We start from the raw sequence: 7028 nt of genomic DNA, 5'->3' as shown, positions 1-7028 counted from the left end.
AATAAATGGGGGCAGGGCCAGTCAGAGGTGGTATTTGCCGGTTCTCCAAAGTATTCAAAATTTCTGCTACCGGTTGTCCAGAACTGATCAGAACCTGCTGAATACCACCTCTGCTCCAGAGGTATTGGAAACGTTATTCCCACAATTTTAAACAGCTGCCAGACATCCCGGCAGGTGTCAGGTTCAAGAAGTTAGCTAGCATGGAAATAAGAGATTAAGCACATTATTCCTTGGTATTCTGGAAGAATTAAGGGAACTCAGATTCCTACATTCTTAACCTTAATGTTTTATTCATTTAACTGGGATGACTTGAATTTTTGAACAGTATAAATTATCTTTTGGAAATGTTTCTGCACATATTGAACTTGTTGTAGTCACCTCCAGCAGAAGCAGAATCCTCCAAGTCTAACAGCAGAATGGTTGACCTTCCAATTTAGTATCTTAAGAAAATGGAGGAGGTAATCTTGTATTAGTAGAGAATCCATGTTATTTCTACCAGAAGCCCATAGGATATATTTGCCAAATAAATTACTGCACTTCATATTTACAAGTTTCTGAAACTAGCTTCTAAACTTGGCTCTAATGCCAATAAAATGGTCTAATAATAAAAGTCTACTGGCAATCCATAAACAGAAAATGTTGAAATGTGTTTAAAATGTGTGGAAATGTACTAAATCTGCAATGGAAACAAGGAGACCTGGTGTCTCGAGATATAAAATTGGTGGACAAGATGGGCAAACATATTTTATTTGGAAGCATATTTGCCCTTTTTCTTTTACCTATTGAAAATTTGAGGCCTAATAAAATTATACAGAGAAGCAAATGGCTAGAGCTGTAACCCTGAAATGGAGACATATAATGGAGAACAGTCTGTTGTCCTTCCTTGAAATGTGAATGGAGGCAAATATAGGGAGACAATGAACAATAAATAAATTAATGACCATGGTTTAAAGAATACATTCCCTGACATTTCCAGATCAATATGGCTGGCATTTTCAGAGCCAGAGTGGTCTTCTATGCTATGCAGTAAACTCTGAGTGTAAACCCAACACTCAGTGGTAGGATTCAAATAATTTAACAACTGTTTCTCTGCCCTAATGACCAGCAGGGTAGGCATGGCTGGGTGGTCATGTGACTGGCTGGGCATGGGCAACTCGATGCCACTCATTTCAAGGGGTGCTTCGCCTCGCCTGGCCTCTCGTGACCGTGGGGTTGTTGCAATGGTCGTAAGTGTGAAAAATGATCATAAGTCACTTTTTTCAATGCCATTGTAACTTTGAATGGTCACTAAATGAACTGTTGTAAGTCAAGGTTACCTGTACAAAAATACTAAAAGCTTCTTTGCTTGCAAAAAGCTCCCTAAATTCCACTCTACACAGCAGTGGAACCAGAACATTAGATGTAGCAATGTCTTCTCTGATAATCAGCCCAGAATGAGGATATCAGAGGAAAGATGGATAGGAGCTGGCACAGACTGACTGATTTAATAGTATTTTTATACTGTTGACTCCATAGGATCATTTGACAATTTACAAATAGCTGCATAAAATCCATACAACTAATAGTCACAAGGCTCAGAGTCACCTTACATTAAAGAGGAGGATCCTAGCTTCTGACCATGTTGTCATCGTTGTCAATTGTTTGTACAGCAAGGTTAGTGAGGGCCTTCATGCTATGGTATAAGGATGAACTAGCTGATTTGATTCACTCTCTCTCTCTCTCTAAATAAGATTAGCATACGGGATTTAACAGAATTTTTGTTCCTGTTGATCTTTTTTCTGTAACTGGGAAATTCTATCATATTTGTATTTTAAAAATTCCAATTGGCCTTCTGTGTCTAGAATCCTTTCTTTCAAAATTGAATTGACTTGCTTTGATCCCAAAAGCAAAAGACCATCTGAAGAAAAAACAAAATTTCCCAGAAATGCATTTTTCTATTCCCCCCCCCCAAAAAAAATTAAAAAAAATTGAAAGAAGATATTAGCCAACCATTGATTTATCCTGCCACAAAAATTAATGAAAGAATACATTTAGTCACTAGAGGGTCTCTCCCTCCCTCCCTCCCTCTCTCTCCTTCCCTCCCCCCCATCTCTCTCTCCCTCCTTCCCTCCACTACCTAACTAGGCAGTGTTTCTCAACATTGACCTCTTGAAGATGTGTGGATTTCAACTCCCAGAATTCTCTCACCAGCATGAATTTTGGGAGTTGAAGTCTACACATCTTTAGGTGACCAAGGTTGAGAAACATTAAGCTAGCGGCACTAAATTTGACCACTAATTATGAGATAGGTTTTTATAAGAAAAGGAAAGATTATGAAACAATGCTTGGTTTTCTGCCCTAGACATGTTGCACAATCTTATTGGGCAGAAAACAGGTTGTCTTTATGCATCTATATTATTGACCATCTTAGACCAGGCTAAGTCCAAAAAACACTAGAGAATTCCTGGAAGCCTGACACTCTGAAAAATTGGACATCAAGAAACACATAGACATAAACATCTGTATACTATGCAAAAGAGACAGTCAACAAGTCAACAAGGGAACAAAAAGACCAAAACACCTCCACATCAAAATCAACACTTATATGAGCATAGATTAACATCAGACCAAGATTAACATCAGACCAACTGTTGTGAATCAATAAAAGTGAATAACCTAAATGCAAATTAGGGGTTGAAAACCTGCACACTTGATTGGTCCTTATACAACAACTTGGGATTGGGCCAGAACCAGTCCCGGATTGGCCACTTTTGGGACTGTCCTTATTGGTCAGTAGTTTGAACCTGTTGCACATTTTCATTGGTTAATAAGGCAGCAGCTAACCCTATAAAAGGGTTACTGCTGCCCATAGCATTGCTCTGTTATGTTCTATCACTTTATTAAAGAGTTGAAGTCACTGGTCAGATGTCTGGTCTCCCTTATTCTCCATACTTAACACTGGCGACGAGGATGGGATCCGGAGACCGAAGAGCTGACTAACCTACAGAGCAACTAACAGAGCACGTGGTCGAACACGCACCATCAACGGCAACATGGCCAGCGGTGCCGTACCACCCGCTCCATTCAACCCAGAAACCGAAGACTGGGAGGCCTACATGGATCAGTTCCAGATGTTTCTGGAAACCAACAATTTGAAAGACGCGACAACCGGCAAAAAAAGAGCTATCTTTCTAACTCATTGCGGACCAACCGTGTTTAAAATGGCAAAGTCGCTTGCCAAGCCAGCAGAGGTAAAAGAAATGGACTGGGACGTCCTCGAGCCGTTACTACGGGCTCACTACGCGCCCACCATGCCAACCCTAGTAAGAAGACACGAATATTACCAGAGGGACCAACGGAAGGGCGAAAGCCTTGCCAATTACATCACAGACCTCCGGAACCTAGGAGGCCTCTGCGGGTTCGCAGACTTAGAAGAAGCCCTCCGGGACCGCCTGGTTCTGGGCCTAGAAGACGGCGCTATCCAGAGCAAAATTATGGCTAAGGGGGACATCAGCCTCACCGACGCCCTTAAAGAAGCCTCGGCAGCGGAGGTGACAAAGAAGTCGGCAGCCCAAATGCGCCGCACCAACGCACCGCTACGTAAACTCGCCACTGATACCTCGCCGCTCAGAGAGACACCGGTATCAACTCACCACGAAGACCTAGAGTCCCCGTCCGACAGCGATGAGGAAAAGGTCAACCGACTTTGAACAGAGAGAGACCAGTCCACACAACACTCATTTCGACCGTGTGCCGGCTGTGGAGCAAATCACCCACGATCCGGCTGCAAATTCCTTGACGCACTTTGCCGCCATTGCGGGAGACGCGGTCACATCGTAAAGGTTTGCAGAAGCAAACAGAACTCCAAACCCCGACAGGCCGAATTCCAGTCTTCCGGATTCTTCGGCACACACCGAGAAAAAATTGAACCACTCCTACAGAAACAAGCCGTCCACCACTTCCACCAGGCGTGAAGAAACCAGGCGGGAAGAGACCCACCAAACAATCACCATAGGCCATGCTACATCCCTTGATGCCGGGAAAATCCGAGTAAAAGTCGCCATCGAAAACAAACCTTGCGTGATGGAGGTAGACTCGGGATCTTCCCTCTCAATGGTGTCGTGGAAAACGCTCCAACAGCTTATTCCAACGATTCGCCGCCAAGACCTTAACCCACAAAGGGTTATACTCAAAGACTATCAGGGCAACCGAATCCCGTCGTCGGGTCCCGCAGATTCCAGGTCTCATTCAAGGACCGCACCATCGCACTACCACTGACTGTCGTGGATCGAGATAGGCCTAGTCTTCTAGGCCTTCAATGGTTCAGGCCGCTCGGAATCACTGTAGCCGGAGTCCACAAGGCCGAAAGCGTCGATTGGGAAGAAGCACTCGTGCAAGAATTCCAAGACGTTTTCGCGAACGGACTAGGCAAGTATAAGGGGACCCCAATCTCGTTTAACTTGAACCCTGAAATAGCACCCATCCGCCTTAAGCCGCGTCGGGTGCCGTTCGCCTTAAAACCTAAAATCGACGAACAACTCGATAAGCTGATAGCACAGGGCATACTGGAACCCACCGACCACGCCCGTTGGGAAACCCCGATAGTGACGCCTATCAAGCCTGATGGGTTCCTAAGAATTTGTGGAGACTACCGGGCCACATTAAACCACGCACTGCAGCAAAGTGCTTATCCAGTACCGGTAGTGCAACATTTACTCCATTCCCTGGGCGGCGGGAAAGTTTTCGCCAAACTAGATCTAGCCCAGGCATATCAACAATTGCCTGTAGACCCAACCACAGCCGAGGCGCAAACGATCGTAACACATAGGGGCGCATTTAAATGCAACCGGCTCCAATTTGGAGTAAGCGTCACCCCTGGAATCTTCCAGAGTTTAATGGAAAGGTTGTTCCAAGGGATAAAAGGCGTTGTCCCATATTTTGACGATGTACTCATCGCCGCACCTAACAAAGACATCCTAGAAAAACGACTCAGAGAGGTTTTACGAAGATTCCAAAATGCAGGCCTCAGAGTAAAAAAAGATAAATGCCACTTATGTACCGAAAAAGTAGAATTTTTGGGATACCTCCTGGACAGCCAAGGAATTCATCCCACCGAAGACAAATTACGAGCAATTAAAAAGGCACCCACTCCGAGGAACAAGGCAGACCTACAGGCGTTCCTTGGACTTATCAATTTCTATAATGTGTTTTTACCCCAAAAAGCAACAGTAGCTGAACCATTGCATAGACTATTAGACAAAAAAGCAACATGGGTTTGGGGACAACGGGAACAACATGCTTTCCAACAAGTAAAGAAATTGCTAACTTCTGATTCAGTACTTATGCAGTACAACGAGACTCTGCCACTCACTATCACGTGTGATGCATCACCATTTGGGGTTGGGGCAATTCTGGCCCACGTGTTACCAAACGGAGCGGAGGCCCCCATCGCGTTTTTTTCGCGAACCTTAGCTAAAGCTGAACGAAATTATAGTCAGCTGGATAAAGAAGCTTTAGCTATTGTTGCTGCAGTTAAAAGATTTCACGAATATGTTTATGGCCGTGCGTTTACAATAATCACTGATCATAAACCGCTACTGGGGATCATTGCGGGTAATAAACCAACCCCGTATATATTATCCCCCAGAATGACCCGTTGGTCTGAATTCCTGGCGGCCTACAACTACACCTTGCAACACCGCCCGGGGAAATCAATTCTCCACGCCGATGCATTGAGCAGAACACCGCTCCCAGACACTGTTATGGATCCAGCCCCAACCCTCTCAACACTACAGATTGAAGCTCTACAGGCACCACCCTTGACGGCTAGAGACATTGCTTTTGAAACAAAACGTGACCCAGTTCTACAACACATACTACGCTGGGTTGAACGGGGGTGGCCGATGGACCAAATCGCACCTGAATGGGCGCCCTTCAAAGCCCGCCAAACCGAACTGTTTTCCCAAAAAGGCTGTATCTTGTGGGGCGATCGAGTCGTAATCCCTGGCAAATTGCAACAGACTGTGTTGGCAGTATTGCATGAGGGACATCCGGGCATTGTGCGGATGAAATCACTCGCACGCAGCTATGCTTGGTGGCCGGGAATCGACAAAAGAATCGAGGCCTGGGTCGCTACGTGCCAAGCGTTGCCAGGACGTCAGCAACGCCCCACCTAAAGCAAGCCCAACCGAATGGGAACGCCGAGGGACCGTGGTCCCGTATTCATATTGACTTTGCGGGCCTACCAAAGGTCACACTTTCCTGATTACTGTCGACGCCTATTCTAACTGGCTCGAGATTCATCGAATGCACACAACTACAACTGACTCAGTTATTAATAAATTAAACAGACTATTTGCCACACACGGGTTTCCGGACGTGTTGGTCTCGGACAACGGCCCACAGTTCACTGCATTGCCCTTTGAACAATATCTTGCTGATCGGAGCATCCGCCATGCGCTGACCTCGCCCACGCACCCTGCGGCGAATGGACGTGCAGAACGCATGGAACAATTTGTGAAAAAGACCCTGCACAAAATGGAATTTGGCAACATCGATGAGAAAATCAATCGAATTCTCTTATTGCAGCACATCACGCCCCACAGCGTGACCAACAAAACACCCGCTGAACTTCTTATGGGCCGGAAAATACGATCGCACCTTGACCGGCTCCACCCGCTTCGCACCGGAAAAACCTTTCGGCTCCAGCAGCAAATGCCGGGAATTTAAGGTAGGCGATTTAATCTTTGCCAAAAACTTTTCCGGCGACCCGTTATGGATACCCGCAACCGTTACCCACCTCACCGGGCCTAGATCTTACCGCCTGCTAACAGACGATGGGAGGGTGTGGAAACGCCACATAGACCAGCTCCGATCGAGATTACCACCCAGCGGCCATGACTTCCCCGGTTCACCAACTCAAGGGGGAGGGAGTATCGAGGATATTGACTTTGATACAACTAATAGCAGGTCAACAGGAGCCCTACAGCCCAGCGAAGCATCGGAACGTGAAGCGGGGAGGGAGTTGATGTCTTCAGGGAACTTTAATA

The sequence above is a fragment of the Notechis scutatus genome, chromosome 1 (assembly GCF_049901735.1).
Source record: "Notechis scutatus isolate UNSWTSFEM ecotype Mainland chromosome 1, rNotScu1.2, whole genome shotgun sequence".
Lineage (NCBI taxonomy): Eukaryota > Metazoa > Chordata > Lepidosauria > Squamata > Elapidae > Notechis > Notechis scutatus.
Note: the sequence above shows the minus strand (reverse complement) of the source record.